At 41.6% G+C, this 25,644-nt stretch overlaps 1 long non-coding RNA gene across 1 annotated transcript in view; it reads left to right on the top strand.

Annotated features, from left to right (window-relative positions):
• The window catches only part of LOC126501326 (uncharacterized), a 40,303-nt gene that overhangs the window by 8,280 nt on the left and 6,379 nt on the right, over nt 1-25,644 (top strand). Inside the window, exon 2 of the long non-coding RNA XR_007591642.1 lies at nt 16,354-16,416. This is a non-coding gene — a long non-coding RNA (uncharacterized lncRNA). The remainder of the gene's footprint in view (nt 1-16,353; nt 16,417-25,644) is intronic.

Raw genomic sequence — 25,644 nt, 5'->3', positions numbered from 1 at the left:
TCTCTCTCTCTCTCTCTCTCTCTCTCTCTCTCTCTCTCTCTCTCTCTCTCTCTCTCTCTCTCTGTCCCCCCCTTCACCCTTCCTCCTCCATAACCCCTTGAATAAACATTCAACCTCACCCTGAAAAAAAAAAAGATAGTTCCCTCCACTCCCGATGTTCTCCTCAAGGCTAGGAGTCCTGCAGGGCCATCTGTGCAGTAAAGAAGAACAAAAGCCAAGGTTCATGCCCTGGGGAAAGCACAGACATGGTGGCTGGAGACCCTGCTTCTATCTAACTGTGGAGAGTCCAGAAGGTTACTTTAATTACTTTAACTATCTAAACAACACATTCCTCATCTTCAAAGTTGAAACAACGGTACCTTCTTGGGGTGTTGTTTTGGAGAATATATAGAATCTTTATTCGAGAGCCTGGACCACAGTAAAATTCAATAAATACTCATAAGCATTTTGATAGACATCTCATTCATGTGGCATATGGTAGAGTAAGCACAGCACCTATCCAAACTCTAAGAATCGATGCATTTGAACCCGATTTGAATTCAACAAGTTTGCCTAGAATTGACTTAACACTTCCCAAACAATGAAGCACTTATTAATTCTTTTCTAGATGTGAAGGGCCTGAGGATAGGCTGGTATAATTGAAAGTTTCTTCTTGAATCATACATTGGGTAGCTTTTAACATTACGATGAATATATGACTACATCCTTACAGAATCTGTGATGCTTCAGGACTGTGTCAGTTCCTGACAGTATGTTCCAGAATGTCTGTTCTACACTGTCCACACATCACGTATTGTCCCGTGAGTCTAAAAAGATAATAACTAATAACTCAAAGCCAATTTCACAGGGGGAGGCTCAGAGTCAGAACAATATTTCCGTCTCATACAGCTGGGGAGCTTGAGCCAAGTTCCGAACCCAGGCCAGGGTGACTCCAGCCACATTGCTCTTCACATATTGCTCTTCACAATACCGCACTGCCTCCCACAGGGCTCCCGAAATAGAACGAGAAAGCCCAGTGTGACTCATTGTCTTCCTCACCACAAAGTCCTCTGAAAAATCTTTGGCTTGAAAACTTGGAAGGGTAACAACACATCAAGCCTTCTCTACAACGACAGAATTTCTCTTATGCCATCCACTGGGAAACCTGAGGGCACTGGTACACATGCAGTCACACAGAATTGAATATATTAGGGACACTCGACAAGGTGGGAATGGCGTGGGAGTCCCCTGATTCAGCATCTCACTCAACATAGAGTTAATGGTGTTGAAGCCCAGAGATATCTGTTAGGTGTTCTAGAAGCATGCTCTGAGCAGCATGGGCCCAGGTAGTAGGGAAGAGGGCAGACATGCAGACCCCAAGGCCACAACTAAAGGACTGGAAAAAATTCACACTATCAAACCACAGCATATTCAGCCCCAAAGATCCATTGCTATGGAGAATGTACCCATGCTCGCTTCCTTTCTTATGCTCAGCTCCTGTCTGTCTTACTCTCTCAGTGTAGAGCCCAACCCTTGAAACGGTTCCACCAGTGCTCAGAGTGGGTCTTCCTATAGCCAGTAACAATCAAGACAATGTCCTGTAAACGTGGCAGAGGCCAATACCATCTAGATAGTTCTCCATTAAAACCCTTTTCCCTGGTATTTTTAAATTGTATCGAGTTGGCAATTAAAAGTAGCCAACAGAGAAGGCATGGCAAGAATTAATCTCCATGCATCAGAGGAAGGGTTGGGGGTGAATCATATAGTGCATTTGTAGCATGAGCAAATTGCCACAGTGGGAAAAGGGGGGGAGGTTATATGAAGCTACTGAGATGTGAGATTATTTACTTACTTTTGAAACAAAATCTCACTGTATAACCCAAACTGGCCTTGAATTCATAATCTTTACTCTTTGGTCTTCCAAGGGCTGAGATTTCAGGAAAGAATTACAGTGTGTCACTGAGATACAGGGTCTTCAGGGCTCATCTCACACTGATGGGGTTTGGAGAAATCTGCAGGCTTTGTTTCTAAGATTGAGTGTACTTCTCATCCATTTAACTTCCTATTCAATTGTCTGCCAGGGTGCTTAACTATATCTGCCTTTGTCTTAGTGAAGAAACCTGGCTCCATTAAGCAATCGGGCTGCATGGACGCATTCTCCTTTCCCCTCTGATCTTGACTGTGACTGCGGTGTAGCTAACTGCTTGAGTTTTTGCCTTGACTTCCCAGAAATGAATGACAATCACCTGGAACTGTAAATCAAATAAGCCCGTTGTGCCTCCATATTGTTTTGGTCAGGGTGTGTTAGTCACAGGGGAATGAAGAAGCGGTATGTGAAATTGTGTGTCGGTTGTGACTGGTCCAGGCTGGGAAGCAGAGTGTAGCCCTTCTACTGAGGGTCCATCAGCTAGAGCTCAGGCCTGGAGGGACACCGATGTGAGACTTGGGGCAGGTGACCCATGTGTGTCCAGGAAGGGAAAGCCAACTGATGTGGTGGTTTTAAAAACCACTTGATAACTGATATGCCAATCATTGTGATTTCTCAATGAATGCACAGTAATTCTTTGTTTGACTTTAATATTTTGTGCATATTTATGAGGCATAATGTAATATTTTGATTAATGCATACATTTAGGGATGAGGCTAATTATCATATATGTCACCTTAAGCTTTTTTTATTGACTTGAAATGAATATATTCGAAATCCTTTCTTACTGAATACAAAGCATTTTTATTAATTATATTTGACTTGCTCCCTAGAATACAAGAAGTTATTTCCTGTTTAATTGTAACCTTGTACCTGTGCTGGTTAGTTTTAATGCTCAACTTGACACAATTTAAAACATGGGAAGGGTTCCAATTAAAGAATTACTAGATCAGGTTGGCCAGTGATAATATCTTTGGGGAATTGTCTTGATTGTGAATTGGCCCATTCCACTGTGGGCAGCACCATCCCTAGGCTGGGCCCTGAGCTGTATGAGTAACGAAAACTGGCTCCATCAAGCAAGCAGGCAGTGTGGGTGCATTCATTCACTCTACTCTTGACTGTGGCCGCCCTGGAACTATAAGCCAAGCAAATTCTTTCCTCCTTTGTATTTTTTCAGTTCAGGGTGTTTTATCCATAGCCACAGAAATGAAACTATAACAGTACTCTTAACCAATATCTGTCCATGTTCCCTCTTTCCTCACTGTCTGGTAACCTGAATTAAAGTGTCTTCTAGTTCCATTAAGTTGATAGTAATTCATTTGCATACATAGTTTCCTTATCTGTTCAGCCATTAAGGCACGTTTATATTGATTGCAGAACTTAGCTATCATAAATAGCACTACAATATGGAATCTTTTGCCTCTCTAATATTGCTTCTTTAGCTCTATATCCAAGGTAGTGATTATTGGATTTTTTTTCATTTTAGATTTTTGAGGAACCACCATACTCTTTCCTGCACAATTAGCATATATTCTCATGGATAGTGTGTAAATCCCCATTTCCCAACATAACAATCACACATTTATTCAAATGACAAAACACAGTCTCTTTCACTGGACTGTAGTTCAAAGGTAGGTCAACCTTGAGAGTCTCTTTGAAGTAACATATCAGGGTCCTGAGTTTTTTATTTATTTATTTATTTTTTCGAGACAGGGTTTCTCAGTAGCTTTTTGGTTCCTGTCCTGGAACTAGCTCTTGTAGACCAGGCTGGCTCTGAACTCACAGAGATCTGCCTCTGTCTCCCGAGTGCTGCTGGGATTAAAGGCGTGTGCCACCACCACCGCCCTGCTGAGGTTTTTTTTTTTTTTTTTTGGCTCATGATGATGACTACCAACAGAGGTGATTTTTGGAAGGGGAACATTGATAAGCATTTCTTAATACAAAAGGGGATTGTGCCATTCTGGTTATCCGGTGTGCTGAAAAGTTTTTGTTCAACATGATACAACCTTGCATTACCTGGGAAGAGAGTTTCAGTTGAGAAATTGTCTCCATCAAATTTGCCTGTGTGCATGTTCACGGGTCATTTTCTTAATGACTAATATCTATAGAAGGACCCATCCCAATGTGGGCGGTGTCACCCTAATCAGATGGAATGATTTTATTTATCAAAGAAATGCCTCTTCAGCCAGATGAAAGGGACAGACAATAAGCAGTGTTCCTCTATGGTCTCTGCTCTGGTTCCTACTTCTAGGTTCCTATCTTGAATTAGTATCCTGCTTCCCTTAGTGATGTATTTAAAGTGTGAGCTGAAATAAGCTCCTTTCTCCGAGTTGTGTTTCTGTCAGTGTTTTATTGATGCAACAGAAACCTGACTAGAGACACCCAGTGTTCCTGTTGATATCTTATCACTATCCTTCTAGGTCAGCATTCTCAACCTGTGGGTTGTGACCCATTTGGGTGGGGAGTCCAATCATCCTTCCACAGGGGTCGCCTAAGGCCATTGGAAAACATAGATATTTATATTATGATTCATAACAGTAACAAAATTACAGTTATGAAGTAGCAATGAAAATAATTTTATGGTTGGTCACTACAACATGAAGAACTGTATTAAGGGTCGCAACATTAGGAAGGTTGAGCACCAGTGGTCTAGGTTTTTGGCTATCCTATATCATCTTTGTCCAGAACTTATTTAGTCTGTGTTTTACTGTTTAGTTCATGGACGGGACAACAGAAACTCCAGACATTCTAAATCCAGAGATTTAGAAATAAAGGAAACATAGGGTTCATGTTAGAGAATCGTTCTTCACCATGCATTGCCTGGTGAAGAAACTAAAGACAAGTGATTAAAAATGAGGCTGACAAGTATTGTAATAAGTGCAGGCACACAGAGTAATGAGAACAGAGAGAGAGGAAAAGCAATTGTGCCTCGGGTAGTTTCAAAGCAGAAGCAATTTTTAAGATGAATTTTAAAAGATAAATAATGATTTCCAATGAAAACACATTATATACAAAAGCAGCGCTCTGTGCTGCACAAGGACGAGATAGAGAATAATGAGGATCTGAGCTTGGCTGCTGTATTAGGAGTAGGAGGGCAGGGAGTGGGAAGAGAGAAATTAGACTTTGAACCCATTGGTAACATTTGAATGCTACACGGGGGTTCTGTACTCTTCCCTTATAGCTTAGGGGGAAAGACTGAGTAATAATTTGAACCTTGGCTTTTCAAGCCTGATCGCTGGTCACCATAACCATCTGTTCTTTCTTTTCTTCCCTCTCAACTTAGAAAATAAGTCAAGATCCTATTTTGGGAAGTTAACAGAAGGACACATTGTTCAAAGTGCCCCTTACCCCTCTTTTCTTCCCTTTTTATCCCCTGACAAGTGCTTCTACAGTGCCAGGTTCTGAGTCTACATGACAGGGTTTTGAACGAAGTCCCTGCTTTCAAAGAATTCACTAGCTCGTGTGTGAGGTGCTGTTTTCATGCCAATTGTATGTTAGACACAATCTGGAATCGCCAGGGAGATGGATCCTTGACCTCCCTGTGGGAGATCATCCTGCCAGTGGAGTAGGTGTAAGAAGATGCATCATGCTGAGGTGGGAGATCCTGGCCAGAGCCCTGGCAGGCATCTCTTCACTATTATCTTCTGACGATAGACAGCGTAAGGCAAGATGCTTCAGGATCCCTATGCTTGACTCCCCACCATGATGCACTGGACCTTGAACTGTGAACTAAAACAAACCCTTCCTATCTTAAGGTACTTTTTGCCAGAGCATTTTACCAGAGCAACAAGCAACAAGAAACCAAAACAACAAGCAGATACACAGGCACAGGCAACTGCGGTACCAGTTATTGAGAGGGTGAAGTACCTCGTTCAGCCTCTGCCTGACTAGAAGTCACAGGGGATGGGGCTGATGTGGTTTAATTCATTCATTAAATGTCCTGACAGAGTTCCCTGTGAAGAGATCCTAATTGCCTTGTCCTCAGAGAAAGCAAGTTTGCTAGCTCCATTCACAGAAGACCACTCGATAAGTTGAACTAAGCGGTAGGTGAAAGGATGCGTAGTGTTACTGTGTGAACTGGGGTGAAGGTGGTCTCCTTTTTGGCAGAGATCTGTCTGATATCTTTTATGTCTTTGGTTGGTCATATTGTATTACTTTCCAGAATGTCTGACCCGGAGAAGAACCATCCATTGGGAGGCTGGAAAGCTTTCACGGGAGGAACATTCCTTAGAAGTCACAAAAGTGACCATTTGACATTCTGCCCCTCCTTCATAATCTGTGCCCCTGGACCCATAATGGCCTCTTAAAAGCAATAACACGGAGATTTCACTGTCTCCAGCATGCACTGACCATCTCCTTGTGGTTTGCCAGTTCATTGGTTTTGCAATTAAAGGCTGAATGGTCTCGAAAGGAAACAGTGAGTCTGACCTTGGAGGATGTCATGTTCTCAAACCCACTGAGTCATCCCACAATTTACGAGCCAGGTGAGAGGTTTCCAGATGTGAAGCAGTGACTCCCCGAACGTAACTTTTGGGGAAAAGGGAGAAAAACTGTTTGTAGCCATCTTAGTGTGGCAGCTCAGACCTCCAGCCTTAGTAACGTTTTTATCTTGTGAGCATCGCACTAATTTTGTATCTTTTTCTATTTGTCCAAAGAGAACAAAGATTGTATTTGATCTTTTTACTTAGTCTGAAATAAAAGTCTTTGCCCTCAGAGCGATAGTTCTACCCTTCTGGACCGCTGGACCAAGAAGTCCTGGGGTCCCTGGAGCATCAGGGGGCCAACTGAACTTCTGTGCTTGTGGTGACCCCATGTAGACGCCTTTCTGCGTGAGTCCTAGCTGTCTATGTAGAAGGCAGAATCCTCTAGCTCATTCTTTCAAAGAGTCTCTAACTAGCTTTCAATGTTGGGAACTGTTCTCCTCTTTCATTCTCTTAACCTGTTAGTGACACATTCTCCGGCTCCTCTTTCAGAGGGCCACCTGGACCATGTCCTGCACATGATTGCACTGCAGTGACAGTTTACCCGGCGTCTTCCACACTCTTGCTCCATCCATGGAGCACTTTTATGTCCTCATCCCATTTCTGAATGGAATCTGAGTCAGACTGCTAGAGTCTTCCCTCCAAACTCCCAGGGTACTTACTATCTGTCTTTCTTCTGTCGGTGTGGACACACATAGCCTCATACACTCCCTGCCCATGTTCTCCGTCCTCTCATCTGTTTTCACTTCTCCGGCAAGAGCTGTTTTCTTGCTCCCAGATGGTCATTTTCTCAGCCTTTATTTACAGGATTATTCTTAGTTCATTTCCATACTTTTACTGCATATGGAACTCCACACAGCTTTGTATCTATTTCCTTTGTATTTATGTAGGGGAAATTTACTGAATATGCGGATGGACGTTTTTCATCGGCTTGGGAAAACCCTTGACTATTGTGTCTCCACGTATTGTTTGTTGTAGTGTGTTTCTATATCTTTCTAAGGTTTTCTGTCCACATAGACACACTTATGTTTTTAATGCACTGTGGTTTTTTTTTTTTTTTTTGGACTGTTTGTCTTTTGAGACAAGATCTCACCACATAGGACTGACTGACTTAGAGTTCTATACGTAGACGTAGCTGAAGCTGACCTCAAACTCACAGAGACCTCTTTGTCCGAGTACTGAGACTCAGAGGGCATATGAGGAGGGAAAAAGAGAAGGGAGGAAATGTGTGTGCACCATTCCACCCAGTTTTTTTTTTTTGTTTGTTTGTTTGTTTTTAGCTTTGCAGCCTGTCCAGGAACTAGCTCTTGTAGACCAGGCTGGTCTTGAACTCACAGAGCTCCATCTGCCTCTGCCTCCTGAGTTCTGAGATTAAAGGCTTGAGCCGCCACTGCTCGGCCACACCCAGTTCTTAAGAGACTTGTTTTGCTTGGCCATATAATCTATTTTCTCTCTCTGCTCTCCTCTAGTTTCCTTGTTTTCTGTCAGACCGTATTCTATGTTGTTTCCTTTGCGTCTTATCTGCTACCTGATACATAAATACATTAGAGTCTTAAGTTTGTTATAGTTCTTTTTTTTAATCATTCTCAAATGCCCATTTTATCAGCTTGCTGTAGATTTTACTTCTCTGATGAAAGTCCTTATTCAAATAATTTTCCTGTACTTTTGTCTTCTTAAAAATATTAGTCATACGCATTTTGAAATCTTAGTCTACTAAGTCCGCAATCTGAGGTTAGCTGTAGGTTTGATCCATATTCAAGGGCCTAGGTTTGCTCTCTTTGTGCCACCAAGAACCTTCTCCATCCAAGGATGGTCAATGGGGCTGTCGGTCACAAGCTGCTATCCAGTGGCTCTCCCTTCTCTGCAAAGTTAGAACATTAGTTCTTGTTCCACAGTTTCACGAAGCCTTCGGACTCCTTTAGCTTTCTATGGTCATTTAGCCTGCTGGGACCTATCCCCTCCCTCATGCTGTTATTTCCTTGGTGTGTTCAGTGGCTGCTGTCTTCCTAATTTTGATATTTTTCTCCATCTGGAAAATGGAAAGGAGATTTGTGTACTTGACAAATCCTGCATGTCTGAGGCTTGGGAGTCTCCAGGAAGATGCAGCACTGACATCAATGCAGTGTTGAAGACCCTGCCACTACTGCCGGCTTTGTCCCCTTACACCCACTGTGTTAAAAACACTATGGTAAGCTGTTGGTACAGCTGAGCCAATGTTTAGAAATTACCCTTCTGCCGGCAGTGCTCTCTCTAAAGCCCCCGTTTCTGGCTTGGCTGAGTATGTTCTCTGATGTCTCTTCTCTGATCACTCTTTGTAACCTTGATCATAACCCAGATCATGATCTACTAGCATCCTCTGGTCCCGTTCCAGATATACTGTAAGGTCCAGCTCTTACTCATGTTTAGTCCTCAGTATGGTCTTGCCAGAAAATATGATCTCATTAACTTAATGAAGCAATTCATTTCCTTAAGTGTTATTTAGGGGGTTTTGCAGATTCTATGCTTATTTGCTAAGCATCTACTATGTCCTGATTTCTTGCTATGAGCTAGGGACACAGAAGTGGGGGATGGTGCTTCTGCCTCGTCTTCCTAGGCTACCTGGTAAAGTGGGGAAGCTGGAGGAAAGAGTGACTCTCATGGGCACGTCCTCATTCCTTATGGCTCAGAAAACAAAAGGGTTAAGTGTTGGCGAGGTTGCTCATTGAGTAAAAGCACTTGCTAGCACAGACCGTTGACCTGAGTTCAAAACCCAGACCCCTCATGGAAAAGTGGAAGGAAAGAACTAATTCCTGTAAGGTGTCGCATCTGTCTCTCCCTCCTTCTCTCTTCCTGCTTCCTTCCCCTTTTTTCTCCCCCTCCCTCTCTGCTCCCCACCCCCACAGTAAATCAAAGTAATAAAACATTTAAGAATTATACATCTCCACGTTTCTTGGCTACTAAGAGGTGCAAGGAGGCCTTCCAAGGGCAAACTGGGAGTTCTCGTGGTTACAGCTTGCAGGCGAGTGAGAACGAATTGACTTCAAAGAGAAAATGTCTCTTACAGAAATTATGCCGGTGCCTTATAAATGTCTTCTTCCCAACACTTTTTAATCACTTCCTGCTGAAACAGAGTGATATTCTGTGAAAGAACTCTATGATGATAGAATGATCTGTCTTTCTTGACTTTTTTTGCTTCGATGTATCAATTTTTTTCTATTTTTTAATTTAAACTTTCTTTTTTTTTCGTACTCCCTCAAACTATATCCTGATTATAGTTTCCAGAAACTTGACTCCTCCCAGTTCTTCCCGCCCCCAACCCCTGATCTGGATCCATTCCCTTTCTGTTTCTCATTGGAAAAAAAAAAAGAGGTTTCTAAGGTATGGTAATAAAATAAAATAAAATAAACAAGAACTAACATATCACAGTTGGGCAAGGCAAACAGAAGGAAAAGAGCTCATGAGCAGGCATGAGAATCAGGGACCTACTCATTTAGATCAAGCACAGGTTTTATAGACACATAGTGAGACATGGATTGAATGATCAAAGAACTGAATATCTAATTTAACTCAAAAATTTTCAACTTTAATAAATTTGAGGTTGGTGGCTATCATATTGAATAATAGCAATTATAACTTTGAGTGAATATCAGTCTATTAATATTAAAGTTATTATCTAATAGCAAAATGAACCGAGATAAACAAGATGTTTTTTTTTCTTTCCCTCAAAATAAACCCTCTCCATTAGAATTATGTTTTTCACAGGAAACAGCTTGGTTTTCCATCTCTTCAACAGATGAAATGTCAAGACACCTCACTGAAAGCAAGGACACCCACTGCACATGCCTGGTCCCTGAGCCCTGTGCCATGTAAAGGCAAAGGCTGTGGACTCAGCCTTATAATCATAATCATCAATATGGGGTCAGGGGTAACTGTGCATATAGGGAAGAGCCAGGTCTTGGCCCTACAACACCCCTTAGCTTAGCCACTTTCCTGCTTGTCAGAGTGGCACATTGTGCTGGTGTCCTCTGTGTCTGCGGATCAAAACACATCAGTGCATGAGAAACGTCTTTCATGCAACCACCTTGTCCCTCTCTCCCTTAATGGAGGCTTATTATGGTAATAAGTGTTTATAAATTTCTGTGCTATCTCCCATTTTTACAGTGAGGCAAGCTATAATATAGACAGCAAATTGCTTCCCCAGCCATACATTCATCATGTGTTTTTCCATCTTCCATGCTGATTTTTCAACCACTTTTTTTTAAACATCCCTCCCCTAGGCTCTGGACTCTGATAATCTCTACTTTCCAGATTAAATATGGTGTTCTAGACTGGGATGCTACGAGATACCTGGGATATGTATTAGTGCCCTCTGACAGGTAGTAGAGAAAAAATGCTGGATCAAGTTGACATCTTCACCTTTCACATGAGACGCTTCTAAGCCCAAGTTCCAAAAGTCAGTCCATTGTTCTGACAACCTTCCACTCTTTATTTTTAGTTTCCTGAAATACTGTTTGAGTTCATAGTGCTGTAGGCTGGCAGGACTGCTTATTCATCCTCCCTTTCATCTAAACCTATCCTGGATCTTTCTTCTTAGAAACCAGATGATTAGGATGCACTGTGACAGCTGTCCACAGCTTTAGAGTACAGCAGTTCCTCTAACCTGTTATTTCTTTTCCTTGGCTTCATCATGAGAGGTGGAACAACATCTGGCAACTTCAGAAATAACTTGAGTGACGTGGGATTCTCCTCTGTATGCTGTGATTACCATTAGTGTATAAAGAAACTGTTTTGGATTAAGTTTTGCAGGGCAAAACTTAGTTAAGTGGAAAAAACTAAAGTGAATGCTGGGAGAAAGAAGGGTGAAGTTGGGGGAAGCCATAGAGCTGCCACCGGAGACCTCTGTGCTAAAAGTTTGCTGGTAGGCCGCAACCTTGTGGTGATGCACAGATTAATGAAGATGGGTTAAATTAAGATGTAAGAGTTAGCCAATTAGCTAGAGCTAATGGGCCAAGTGATTTAAATAATATTGTTTCTGTGTGATTATTTTGGGGCTGAGCAGCCGGGAACCAACAAGCAGCCTCCTTACAACACTTGAATCCTAAGTAAATTTTACTGAAAGACTTACCTACAGTTTTTCTATTTTTTATTAGCTATTCTTCATCTCCAACCATGCCTAATTTATAAGTTGAACTCTCATCCAAGTATATTCTAGGTATGACCCTGCCTGGCTTCCAAGATCAGAAGAGGGCAGGCATGGTCAGGAAAGTATGACAGTTGAGATAGAAGTTAAACTCTATCATCTATTCAGGGCAAAGATGCTTCAGTACCCATGAACCAGATCTCAGGGACTGTTACAGCTGCATGGATAGTTCCCCGGAAATAATCACATTCCTAGAGAGACTGAGCCTCACGTGGTCACATCCCCCATTTCTTTCTCACAATGGACATTTCCCTTGGCATAGTAAGGGTGTGTGATTAATTCTAGGGGCACCGGGCATTCACCATATGGTGCTATGATATTGGAAGACCTGTGTAGTAAGACTGTCCTTTGGCCTACCAGCTCACAAATAATGACACAGAGACGTCTTATTTATTATGAAAGCTTGGCCTTAGCTTAGGCTCTTTTCCTAACTAGCTCTTATAGCTAAATTAACCTATTTCTATTGATCTACATCCTGTCACATGGCTTGGTTACCTTTCCTCTGTCCTGTGTATCCAATTTGTTCTGTTGGCATCTCCCATGAACCTCTATTCTCCTCTCTGCCCAGAAGTCCTGTCTAGCTCTCCTGCTTAGCTATTGGCTGTTATTACACCAATCACAGCAACACATATTCACGCCGTGTACAAATAGTCTACAATGGATCTGGACCCTGCTTCTCTTTGGCTTGTGTTGGTACCTCCCAGCAGTCAGCCAGTTCTTGGTGTCCTTGAACTTTTTCACATCCTCATTCTCTGTTTAGCATGTACCACAGAACCCCAGTATCTCTACTTACTGATTGTTCTTCAGATTGCCACACTCCCATGTTCCGAAATCTACCAACTACTGTTGTCTGACCTAAGTACTGGCAGCCACCATTCAGCCGTGCCCACGCCCTTACTATTGATGCAATAGCATTGCTAACCTCCTAAAGTGTAATGCTAAGAACTTATTAAAGTCCTCATAGGACTCTCCTGGTCTGGCCCACGCTGGTGCTCCCTACCCTCTGCTCTCATTATTCTTCCTGCTTTCTGCACAGCTTATCCATTCTTCCAGCTCCATCATCATTTCAACAGCTCATTCCTTTCCATATACTGTTCCCTGTTTTTGAAATACATTCGACCACCTCCTTAGGCTTGTTTAACGCTTACTGGTTCCTAACATCTTAGCTTAAGTGCTGACTCCCCCAGTCAGAATATACATTTGATTTAATTGTAAAGCCCTAAAGTACATCCCCTAGCTTAAGACTCATGCTATTTGGTGTTTAATCACCTTTGTCCCTTTTAAGTTGTGTGCTGGATAGTTTTATATCATCTTGACACAAGCTAAAGTCATCTGAGGTTGGGACCTCAATTAAGAAAATGTCTTCATAAAGATGAGGCTGTAGGCAAGCCTGTGGGGGCAGTCTCTTAGTGACTGATCATGGAGGGCCCAGCCCATTGTGGGGGGGGGCCATCCTTGAGCTGGTTGTCCTGGAATCTATCAGAAAGCAGGCTGAGTAAGCCATGGGGGAGCAAGCCAGTAAACAGTATCCTGCCAAGTCTTCTGCATCAGCTCCTGCCTCCAGGTTCCTGCCTTGTTTGAGTTCCTGTTCTGACTTTTTTTCAGTCATGAACAGTGATGTGAAGTATAAGCCAAATAAACCCTTTTCTTTCCAAGTTTCTTTGGTCATGGTGAGCTTAACCAAGGCAGACTGTAAGCTTTGATGATGGTCAGGCTCCTACTCAATCTCCAGCATCAATCACAGCCTCACAACATAAACCCCTCCAGGGCGAGGCAAATACAGTAGCTGAAGTTCAGGATGCTTGATTTTGGGTGTTGGTTGACTCTTCCTTGGGGTTTCTGGATAAATTTTTGTTTGGGAGTCATCTATGAAGCATGTTTCTAGATGAAAACTCTGTTTGAATCCATGAACTTGTTAAAACACATTGCCCTATCTTGTGTGGGCAGGCGCCGTCCACTAGCTGCTGTGGGCAGGGACAGAACAAGGTGGCTGTAATCTGTCTGAGAACCCTTTCCTTTCTGCATGCAGGAGTGAGGCCGAGGTCTCCCTCCTCTTCCTTTGTCTTCTCTTGGATTTGTTTTTACGCCACTGAATGCCTTCTATTCAGGATTCAATGCACAATGGAACTTTACCATCAGCAATGGGACTTGAGCTTGTAGACAAAGTTTCCCATTCCCTAAATTCATGAGCCACATCTTTATCCTCTCTCTTCATATATGTATATATTTGTATATAATAATGTATTCACTATACTTTATAGCTTTATATTTCATCCTGTATATCAAAATCCTATATATCCTGTGTTATGTTTAATTACATGTAAGATCACATAACCATATGTGTTCTTGTACATACCCTCTATAGCTGTGCTGAATCTTAACTCATGCACCATTTGACTTGATCCGCAGGGGGCATCATGTGTGTGAAGGGCCCTCGCACACATGGAAATAAGTCCCCATGTGAAGCGTCTCTCTATGCACATTGTCTTGAACAAGAAGAGCTTCCACCCAAAAGGAGGGTAAACCTCTCACTTTCTGGATTGCTAGGGGAACACACCAGGGGATGCACAACTCAGAAAAGCTGAAATCTGGGATCAAGACTGGGGAGCCCATCCCTGCTAAGAGCATGCAGGTGAAAACGCTCAAAATGCTGTTTCCCTCACTGTGTGAGCTGGGGTGGGCTGTTCACAATGGCTAAGCAATCCAGGAATGCCCATCCACACGAACACAGGTTCACGAGTCCATCATTTGAGCTTAAATGGAGTCCATCATGAAAATGTGTCAAAGCACCATGGTATCAGACAAAGCCAGAGCGCCTGGATGCTTTCAGTGACAGTCAGAGAGAATGCGCAGTTTGCTGTCTGGAAGAGGCAGCTCACAAAGGAGGAACGCTGTGTGTGTGTGTGTGTGTGTGTGTGTGTGTGTGTGTATGTGAATGAGAAGGGGTAGGGTGACTTTCGCGCCTCCTTTCTACTCCTACCATTTCAACCACAGGTAAATCATCCAAAGAGTCTCCAGTGTGAGAGATAACACTGGGTCTCACCTTGGGTGTGCCAGGCAGGGTGGTATCATTTTTTGTTTGTGCTTGCTTTTTAGTGAGCTGCAGGGTTCTGAGGGACAGCTGCTCAAAGGAAACTGAAAGTTGTCTACAAAGGCCAGTTCCCAGCAGCTCTCTGTAGAACTGATAACATCAGCCCACACCAGCAGGGTGGAGCGGGGAGGATAGGGAGAGCCAACTGACAAGGAGGCTGATGCAGAAACCTCCCAATAAAGACAGACTTGATATATGAGCAAAGAGAAATGAGACCTGAGAATGGCTGTGTGTAGATACCACAGACCCACTTAATCACTGCGCATGCCTCAGGTCTGAGGTCCGTATGCTTTCATTCCTGCTCTCCTCCATCTGCTCAGGCCTTTCCCCATACAACTTGCCACTTCCCCAGTCCCAATGCAACCTTACACACTGCAGGGTTATCATCCTTACCCATCACCAAATCGTGATCAGATCTACTTACAATATGAAACCCAAGCAATGGTTTCCAATTCCTCCAACAATGAAGCCCAAGTACCAAGGCTGCTTACCCTCTGAGACCTTCTCTGCCCCAACTGTGCCTCGTAAGCCACCGCTGGTCCTCACAACACAAGATGTAGCTTCACACCGCTGTTTAATGATTAATGAACAGACCTGTGTGGTAGTCTCTCCCTGCATGGTCTTTTCCAGCATTTTTATCTGGCCATCATAGCCCTAAGTTCAAATGACTATCATTGAGGTTTTCCTGAGTCTGGACCAGAAGGTACCATTCCAGTCTCAGTAGATTCTCCTTACCCTACACGAGAAGGTGGCTGTTGGCGAATCTTTACAGCTTGAGATAGGCATATGCTCCATCTCATTGACTTCTGCTCCAACAGAGGTTCTCATTTGAGCCACAATTTGCTCCCCTTTCCACAGGGGCTAGTGTGGTGGCTTATATACTGTAAGGAGTTAAAAATGTTTAAAAATACCTCTTTACTCTCTCAAATGATTCCATTTTCTTCTTTAGGTCTGATACCAACTTCAAACCATATAATGCACCAACTTGAAGGCACACCTAGAGAAGAAAATGCCACTCCTTATTTTATAGAACAATAACACTACTATTTTGGTTTTTTTCAATCACAAAACATTTATATTTTGTGTTTAAAGTTCTTTTAGACATACACATCATTATTTGTAATGTCATATTAATTATGAAACTTCAAAAGACAAAATAATAAGAATTCCTAAAACCATCTCATATTCAGAATTATTTTGTCTAAAACAGTTTTGTGTTACTTGTTGGTATATATTTTCCACATAAGGCATCGTCATCTGAGCCATCAAGAACTTCGCACAGATGCTTGCTTTTTACCTTGTTTGCTCAGTAAGGCAGTATTTTATATTGGCAAATTATGTTATGTTTCATATTTATTTGTTTGTGTTTTTGTTATCACATGATTAGTTGCTTAGCTGTGAAATTTTCATTTATGCATTTTGATCCTTCGCATCCTCATTACTCTGTCCCCTGACTCCTGCTCATTTCTTTCTTTTTCCCAAGGAGTCCCCCATCTGCTTCCTGTCCTACTTGTCTCTCCCCTCTCCCCCTCCTTCCCTCCCCTCTCCCTCCCCCTTTTTCTCCTTCTTCTCTTTTTGGTGATCCAGGGGGTTTAATCAGATTATTCAGTGGAGCACAGGTGCAGAGTTATTTACATATGCACAGGCAGCTTGTTCATCACCATGTCACTGAAGAAATGTTTCTCTTCTCCCAAAGATACTTGAACTCGCCAAAGATGTGAACAAAAACTCTTCAGGGACCAGAGGGATGGCTCAGCAGGTAAGAGGGTTTGTTGTCCTTCTCATCACCCATACCAGGTGGCTCACAAGCTGCCTGTTACTCAAACCTTTTTGGATCTGACACTCACTAACACCAGGGCAACTACAAACACATGGCAATGCATACATGCACAGACACATAGACATGCAGACACACACATGTACACACACTTATTATTTTTACAAAACTCCAAAAATTAAAAAAAAAACCTTTCAGACAACTTGGATCTGTGCTTGTTCCTCAGTTAGTTCCTACATGGTTGTCAACTGAAATGTCAGTTTCCACTGTCACACAAAACTACCAGAGCACTAATACCAATCAGTGGCAACTGCCCACGGACCATATTAGGACATAATAAACATTGACACTTAATTAGAAAGCATCAGGCAAAAGACTAGATTGTCATGTGCACAAACCACTTGTCCTTTTGTCTTCAAATCCCTAGGAAAGACAGAAAAAGAAAATCTCCAACAACAACAACACTGTAATCCAAGGCAGAGAACCATCATCTAAACAGAAATCCTTGAAATACATATTTCTATCATCAGACAGAGACTGTCACACAAGAGGGGCAGAGACTTCAATTAAACTCACATTTTAAGAAAATAAGCAGAAGGATGCAGATGTGGTAAAACACACACTTTTTCAGCTGCATGCACTTGGTAAGCTGAGGCAGCAGGACCTGAAGTTCTAAGCCAGTCTGGGTAATATAGTGGGACCCAACCACCCACTAAATAAACAGATAAATAATTTAAAGGAAGCTAGAACTAATTCAAAGGCATGTTTACGAAATAAAATTAATGCACATAAGGAAAGAGTTAGAACAGTAACTTTAAATGGGAGAGAGGGCAAAGTCGGCTTTTCCTAAACATTAACAGTAAGAACCGGCAGGGCGGAGATGCAATTAGAAGACTCCTTAAGAGAAAATTAACAGACTAGGAAGTTGATTCATGAAATTCCTCTAGAGTACAGTACAAAGGGGTAAGAAGAGTTAATGAAGAAGGACACATCTAGAAGACTCTGCACCATCAAGAGGGCATCGTAAGTGCGTGGCATATGGCAGAAGAAAATCGAAGCAAGTTCTGACTTCAGAACTGCAAATTTGTGAAGGTGTCAGAGGAATGGAATAATGCCAATAAGCATTCCCAAAACCCCACAATGGTGAGATGAGAGGGAGGGAGGAAGGAAAGGAGGAAGGGAGGGAGAGAGAATCAGATTGTTCCACCATTGTTGAGAGCAAGTGTTGCAGCAAGATTGTCATTGGTAGCCCAAGTTGCTAATAGAGAATGACAATTTAAGTTTAAAGTTTTAAGAAATATAAAGGAGTACTTGGGAATTTATTTTCAGGCAAGAAGTGAAATTTACTCCTATTTGAAGATGGTGTGATCTTATACATAAGACCCTAAAGATCTACCAGAAAACTCTAGAACAAATAAACACCTTCAGAACAGTATGACAGAGTCAACATATGGAAAATAATGAACACGCTGAGGTAGAAACTGGGAAGGCCATCCCATTTACTTTAGCTTCCAACATAGAATAATTAGACAACAAGGTACTCAAGGCTGTGAAAGATCTCTATAATAAAATTTCTAAAGAAATAAAAGAAACTGGAAAGGACACAAAAAGCTCCCATACTCCTGTATGGGAAGAATTAATAGATTAAAATGACTACACTATCAAAGTTAAATCTACAGATTCAATGCAATTCCTTCAAAATTCTAATGACATTCTCAAAGAAATAGGAAAGGCAATCTTAATATTCATACAGAATCATAAAAACACCAATTAGCTAAAGCAATCTTCAGCAAAATGGATGTTGCTGGACCTACCACCATCACACATGACTTCAAGTGTTGTGAGGAGCTGAGCAGCGGGCTGTGTTCCTGCTGCCCCAGCTCACAGCTGCCTGGCTAGCTTATACCCTGAAATAATTACATGGAAACTGTATTCTTTTAAACACTGCTTGGCCCATTAGCTCTAGCCTCTTATTAGCTAGCTCTTACATATTGATCTAATCCATTTCTAATATCCCTGTAACACCACGAAGTGTCTTACCAGAGAAGATCTTAACCTGCGTCTGTCTGGAGTGGGAGAATCATGGCGACCCACTGAATCTGCTTCTTTCTCCCAGTATTCTGTTCTGTTTACTCTGTCTACCTAATTTTCTGTTCTATTAAAGGGCCAAGGCAGTCTCTTTATTTAACCAATGAAATTAACACAAAACAGAAGACTCTCCCCCATCATTCAAGTTACAGTACAAAGTAACATAGCAGAGAGAAAAAGAGACATGTAGATCAACGAATGAAAGAAAATGCAGGCTCCAGAGAAAAACCTACCCAGCTCAGCAAGACAAATACGTGGGAGAAAAGAGAGTCCCTTCAACAGGTGGGCCTGGGAGACCTGGCTATCCACATGTAAGTCAATGGAAACAGATCCCTATGTCTCACTGCACAAAATCCAGCCAAGTAAAGATCAAAAATATTCACTTGAGACATGGAACTCTTAAATAGTTAGAAGGAAATGGGAAACACTTCGAGATGTAGGAATAGGCAAGGGCTGTCTGTGATGTGGGAGTGTCATATATCAATCTGTTGATTTCATTGACTGAGCAATAAAGAAACTGCTGGCCCTGATAGGTTAAAAGATAGGTGGGCGGAATAAACAGGATAGTATGCTGAGCGGAAGAGGAAGTGAGGGCAGACTCTGCTCTGCTTCCAGAGGGACCGAACAGCTCTGCGCTCTGGAGCAGAGACACCATGATGGACGGAGGCTAGAATCTTCCTGGTAAGCGCACCTTGGGGTGCTTACACAGATGATTAGAAATGGGCTAAATTAATATGTGAGAATTAGCGTAGAAGAGGCTAGATAGAAATGGGTCAAGCAGTTAAATGAATACAGTTTGTGTGTTGTTATTTCGGGCATGAGCTAGCCAAGCGGCCTGGGTGTTGGGGACGCAGCCCCTCCTCTCATATTTCAACATGTCTGGAAAAGTCTCTATTAGCACAGGGAATAAAACTGAAAACTGGCAAATGAGATTGCATCAAACTAAAAAGGTTCTGCATGGCCAAAAAAAAAATATTCAAGTGAAAAGACAGCCCACAAAAGAGAAAAGTTTGTTAGCTCTACAGCTGACTTGAGATTAATACCTAGTATATATACCCCCCATCTAAGTACCAGAAAAAAACAACCCTATCAATACCATACATGACCTCAAGAAGTGAACGTTCTCAAGAAATGAAATACACAGTGTGAAAATATCCATGTGCAAAAAATTGCCTAAAGCTCTAACCATCAGGGAAATTCATATTGCATACATTGGTATTCCACCTCATGCTAGTCAGAATAACTACCATTGAGATGACAGATAAGAAAAAGTTCTGGTGAGGGTATGAGAAAAGGGAACCCTTAACTAAAGGTGTGTAAATTGCTTCACTGAGTCTGATGAGTATGCGATTCATTTAAAAACAAAACAGCCCAAAACTAAGAGAGAGGGGAGAGAGAATGCTCACTGCTGTTTACTGAATAGCTGAGAGTTCTGACAATCCCAGAAGTTGTAAACATCCACAAATTTAAAATTTATTTATGTTTAAAAAATACCAAAATTGAAAATAGAAGGAAGTTCTTTAAATGATAAAATTTCTGAACCAAAGAAATGCTAGAAATTCTGACTTTAAGACGGTGTTCAAGCCCTACCCTTCTGAGTAGAAAAACAAAGATGTTTAATTTTACCCTGTTAGCTCACATGACTGCACAGCCAATGCTGACTCCGAGCAGAGGGCACGAACCCCTGTGAGCACCCTTGAAACAAGGCTGGTCCCCAGAGAGATGCTGTAAGAAGAAAATTCACACCTATCTCAAAGACTTCACAGTAGAAAATAATATAAAACGTCTCAATTATTTTATTTTGTTCGCAGGCTGAAATATTGGTGAAGAATCTGTTGCATAAGCAATATATACTTCCAAATTCAATTTATCTTGATACTCTTAAAGTTTTTATTTAGTGTGTGTGTGTGTGTGTGTATGTGTGTGTGTGCATGTGCACACACATGTGTACATACCTGCACAGGTCACAATTCTTCTGAAGAGGTCAGAGGACGAGTTAGAGGATCAACTGTTTCTTTCCACTGTATGCTCTGGTGATCAAACTCAGGTCTTTAGGCCTAGTTGCAGGTGCTGTACCTACTGAGCCATCTCTGTCACCCTCATATGGATGTGTTGATTAGAACATATAAATTCAAATGTGTATCTGAGTGGAGATAGAGCTGGGAGAGCAAGTGCTTGGCATGCAAAGGCACTGGATTCAATTCCAGCACTAAAACACTAACAATGACAGACAACAGTAGATAATAAATAACTGATGTTTGCATGTTTCTGTCGAGCAGGGCACATGTGTAGGCAGTGAAGTCAACCAAGGAAATTCAATGGAACACACTTTGGAGGTTAGGAATCACAAAACATAATTTTTCAGCTGACTGTGATTATCTGCCTAAAGAAATCTAAGAGAATCCTAAGATAAATCAGCAAACTTATTAAAAAGTTGCCCGATTTTGATAACTCACAGGTCAAAACTAGCGTTCCTACAGAGCACTGAGAGGTAATTTGAAATGTTAACCTTACAATGGTTCATTTACAATATGCCAAATGAGAAACATTACCTACGAAATCCTTTAACCGAACATAATTATTGAGCCGTACACATTAAAGGCTAATTTCCAAGAACTTATCAAGAAAGATTTCAACAACTTTATCTGGCAAGAAATGTTTTCCAAAATGAAAACTTTTCACGGGGAAAGAAAGACAGTTGGCAGGGGAGGGTATGCAGATGGCGTGGAAGTATATGGAAAGTGCTGACTCTCACCTGGGATTAGACCAGCGAAAGCCTGACTCACAGAGACACGCATGTTTACCTCCAACGGACTGCAAAATTAAAAACAAACAAGCAAAAATCTGCAGTGTGTGAGTGGAAGTATGGAGGGACATTGCAGGAATCCTGTAGATAGGATGTCTTTCACCAATATTCTCTTGTTATTGGTGCATGATAAGGCCTGGCAAAATCACTGGGATGGGTAAAGTGACTTTCCTGGTCTATAAAACACATATCCCATTTTGAAAGGTCATGCCTTTAGTTCCCACTAAAAAGGAAAAAGAGATCCCTACTTTTAGACATTCAAGTATTACAAGATATCAACCAAATAAGGGACTGAGAGAAATCGCAAGAATACACTATTCAGCAAATATACAAATTAAAATCCACACACACTAACAGGTGTTGAGCTTTAAGGACTACCATGTAGCATATATTCATATCTATATTTTGAAACTATTAGACCTGAGCCTTGTTTAAGAATCCAGAGACGATTAACTATCATTTAGGAGCATGACATACATGGCCTTCTTTAACACACAACAACTACAATGGCCTCACCGGACTGAGTCCACAGGGCTCAGCCATGGGTGAGGGATGAGCCCATGGGACCACTCCCCACCCCACCCCAGGGAAGCTAATGGCAGTTGAGGGCTGCTGGGAGAGAGGAGGACATTGTAGCCACTAGTAAGCTACTTATACTCCAGTCGATAACCTCACACCCAAGACCATGTGGGCAGCTCCAGCAGTACCCAATGGGCTGCGAAACAGAAACAAAAGTAAAACAGAAAAGAAATGAAAGTGAGACAAAGGGCAGCTGTGACTGTTGTAGGGGTGGAGATGACAGAGGGGTGAGTGTGGTCAGAGTGACCAGGCTGGCCTCGAACTCACAGAGCTCTGCCTCCTGAGTGCTGGGATTGAAGTGTGTGCGCCACCACCGCCTGGACAGAATGTTTTATATACATGTGTGGAGTTGTCACAGAAAGAAAAAGTAAGTTATCAAATTAAGAAATAAATATCAAGATTTCATACAAGTGGAGCATGAAGAAGTGCCAGGCAGGACACAGCTTCAGAGATCTCAGGGTGAGTTACAAATGCAAAGAAATGACATGGTGACACAGTTTAGGACAAACTAATGGACAGCCAGTCTTGGAGTAGAGATGCTCAAACTGTTTGGATTAAACATTCAAGAGTAAGAGTGTTGATGTGAATTGTGGAAAAAGATAAAACCTCTACCAGTGCAAGGAACTTAACTGCTCACGGGGCTGGACTGGTGTTGTTCTAAAGTCCTCAATGGCTGATTTCCTCAATGCTCGTAATAGGGATGGAAAATACTTTGCCTTAAAAATAATAAACTCTAAAGTATTTAGTTTCAAGAAGCTAAAAACACTTGCTATGAATGCAAGCTGACCTGAGTTCAAATCCCCAATACTTATTTAAATGCCAGGCATGGCTGTGTATGCTTGTAACCCCAGCACTGGAAGATTGAGACAGGTAGATTCCAGAAAGTCACTGGCCAAGCAACCTTGAAGAATGGTGAAAGACCCTGCCTTAAAGAACAGGGTAGAGAGTGATAGCAGACTCTTGTGCCCATAACCCACCCTACTCTGGCCAACCCCCCTACAACACACACACATACAAATACACACATTCATACATGTATATCCCACATACCCAAAAGCATTTGTTTCACATGAAAACTACAAGAGATATGTGAAGAAAATATTAGGATCAACAGAAGCAAATAAATAAACAATCATCAAATGAAAATCCCTGATGTCATATTGATGCAAACTTCAAAAACTCATATATACTGCTTCAAAGAATTCCAATTAGAAAGTGGTAAAGGAGAGAATTCACAGCATTCTTTATAAAAGTGTCTAAGGTTCAGATGGATTAATGACAAAGATCTAGTTAAACTCTGGCAGAAGTAAAGGATGAAGGGATTGGGCTTGTGATGTGTTAGTGAAATATAATTACAATGTTTCCGTCCCTGGAAAGGAATGGATTCAGGATCAGTCGAAACATCGGGCTGGAGGACAGTCCTGGGGTCAAGAGCTTCTGCTGCTCTGGGGAGGACTTGAGTTCTGAGCACCCACAATGACTGCCACACCGCATACATCATCAACTGCAGCTCCAGGGAACCATAGCTCTTCTGGGTACCTCCACTCATGTATACACATGCAATTAAAATGAAATTAAGTCTTAATGCAGAAAAGCATCCCTGAGTATAGCAATGTACTCTATGTCAGAGAATGTGCTTTAGTTGATAATGGACATTATAGCCTTAAAAAAAATGAACAACTAATGTAGCTGCTATTTAAAAATCTTTAAAAATTATGGGTCAAAAAATTCAAAACAAATATAAAAATTCAATAAATTAAGATCTTGCAGATAAAACCTAAATGTAGTAAGAACTTTGTAATAATACCTTAAAACTTGCCTTGAAAGGAAGCAAAGGAGAGAAAGAATGGGGGGAGGGAAAGATGAAGAGTTTCCACATTTAAAATAAATCCGATGACAGCTGTTCACATAAACCATGAAAACTGATGCATTAAAATTAGGGACTGCACACAGGATTAATTTCTGAAAGAGACAAAGCAGTATAAGCAGAGAAAAAAATTAGACAACTCTAGAAGAGCAAAATGTAATTGTCAAGGATTATGGTTTTAAAAATTCAATTTTCCCAGTCTTATACATATTTCATCTGACTTATCCGGATTTTGTCTTTTCATGGTATTTTTAAAATCTAAGCATTTAAAGAATTTTTTAAATGAGATTTCCATCTCAGAAGGCTTTAACTTTGTAATTTTTACACATCAAGGTTATTGTGACAGAAATTTTACGCGCTGATTTCCCATAAATGATTTACTGGGAATACAGTCCTAAATGCAGAAATAATATGGGGAAGATGATTCTAGAAGAAGATAGCTCTTCTCTGTCAGGCCTCAAGATGTTCTCAACTTAGTTTTGCTTTTGCAGTCAGACCATCTGTGGAGTGTTGAGTCCCTTACAGGACCTACTATACAAACTCGTGTAGACTTAGCATTATTGACATATCTTTGGTGTGGGAGGTCCTTCTGTCTGTGTTGCTTTTATTGGTTAATGAATTTAAAAAAAAAACTTCCTTGGCCTGTTGATAGGGTGGCAGGGAAACCTGGACTGAATGCTGGGAGAAGAGAGGCAGAGAGGGATGCCATGGAGCCACCACTAGAGTCAGATATGCCGAAACTTTGCCAGTAAGCCACTGCTACATGGCAATATATAGATTAATAGAAATGGATTAAATTAATATAAGAATTGGCCAATAAGAAACTAGAGCTAATGGGTCAAGCAGTGATTTAATTAATACAGTGATTATTTTAGGTCTAAGCTAACCAGGAGGCCAGGATCTAACAAGCGACCCTTACTACACATCTCCATTAGTAAGTATTTGTCCTAACATCTCCATTAGTAAGTATTTGTCCTATGAACACGCCTGGAGGTAGACATGCCAGTGCCTCAGTTTCTCAGATTTTAACAAGCTGATACAATTTTTATAAAGTTTAATTATGTGGCATGAGTAAGAGTTGCAAATCCCTGTAGATGGTAAGTCATGAAAAATGGTAGTTCCCTGTTATATGTAGTGTGTGTCTTTGTGTGTGTGCATACCTACACAAACATATGTATATACATGCACACGCATACTACAGCATGTACAGAAAGGTCAGAGGACAACTGATATTCTCCTTTTACCATGGGGGCTCCAGGGACCAAAACTTAGGTCAGTTTCCAGGTTTGGCAGCAAATGCATTTATATGCTGAGCCGTCTCATCAACCCTGAGCATTTTTTGATAAGACATCCCTGAAAGATTGAAAGATACTTAAAGAGCTCAGCTTCCTACTCAAATAGATAGAGATGTTACCGTCAGAATGGAGAAGAACAGGAATTGGGAAGGTTTGTGTTCTTATTATTTATGTATGCTGTTCAGCAAATCCAACACTGGGTCTTCCATAGCCAGAGGCCAAGAGCTCCTTCTCAACTTAGGCCATTTTTTTTGTAACAACTCAATAGGGTTGTCTGTCTGAACAACAACACAAAATAGCTGGTCCTTTGAACTACATAAGGCTGGACCATAAAGGGAAAAAGGACATCATATGTTCAACCAAAGCCTGCACATCTCTTGGAAATTCCTTGCCAGATTTATTTACCAAAGGCCTCTTGCTGGTCACGTCCAGTGATGATAGTGTATGAGAAAGACAGATGCTTGTGTCTTTGTCATCAACTGATTGCGTTCTCTCTCTCTCTCTCTCTCTCTCTCTCTCTCTCTCTCTCTCTCTCTCTCTCTCTCCCCCCCCCCCCCCCCCCCCCCCCCCCCCCC

This window comes from Alexandromys fortis, unplaced genomic scaffold (assembly GCF_014885135.2).
Source record: "Alexandromys fortis isolate MF-2015 unplaced genomic scaffold, M_Fortis_MF-2015_v1.1 scaffold_30, whole genome shotgun sequence".
Lineage (NCBI taxonomy): Eukaryota > Metazoa > Chordata > Mammalia > Rodentia > Cricetidae > Alexandromys > Alexandromys fortis.
Note: the sequence above shows the minus strand (reverse complement) of the source record. Positions and strands in the feature narration are given on the sequence as shown.